The sequence below is a fragment of the Austrofundulus limnaeus genome, unplaced genomic scaffold (genome assembly GCF_001266775.1).
Source record: "Austrofundulus limnaeus strain Quisiro unplaced genomic scaffold, Austrofundulus_limnaeus-1.0 Scaffold631, whole genome shotgun sequence".
Classification (NCBI taxonomy): domain Eukaryota; kingdom Metazoa; phylum Chordata; class Actinopteri; order Cyprinodontiformes; family Rivulidae; genus Austrofundulus; species Austrofundulus limnaeus.
The window spans coordinates 163,454-163,898 of record NW_013953033.1 but is presented as its reverse complement, the minus strand read 5'-3'; positions in this window follow the sequence as shown (position 1 = coordinate 163,898).

The window sequence follows — 445 nt, the reverse complement described above, 5'->3', positions numbered from 1 at the left end:
ACACACACACACACACACACACACACACACACACAGACTTTGTCTCTCTGTCCTCATGGGGACTTCTATTTATTTACTGGTAATTTCTGTAGCCTAACCCTGACCATTTCCCTTAAAACTAACCACTCCAGTACACACTGACCTTAAATCTAGCAAAACTTAATTCACACCTTGGTCCTAAAGTTAACCCATCACCCAAAATCAGCCTCCAAACTCAGTCCCCACATGTATGCAATTTTCTAGGAAATCGTCCCCACCAAGAGAGAGAGAGAGAGAGAGACTGATACAATAAGCTACCTCCCTCCTAAAAGTTGGTGAACACACTGGGCCTAAAAGGTCCAACATACGGGCTACCAAGTGTAGCCTAAATTAAAAATGTTTAAAAATGTCACAAACACATTTTCATTATTCAAATCACTTTTTGAGGGTTAAAATTTTCCACTAA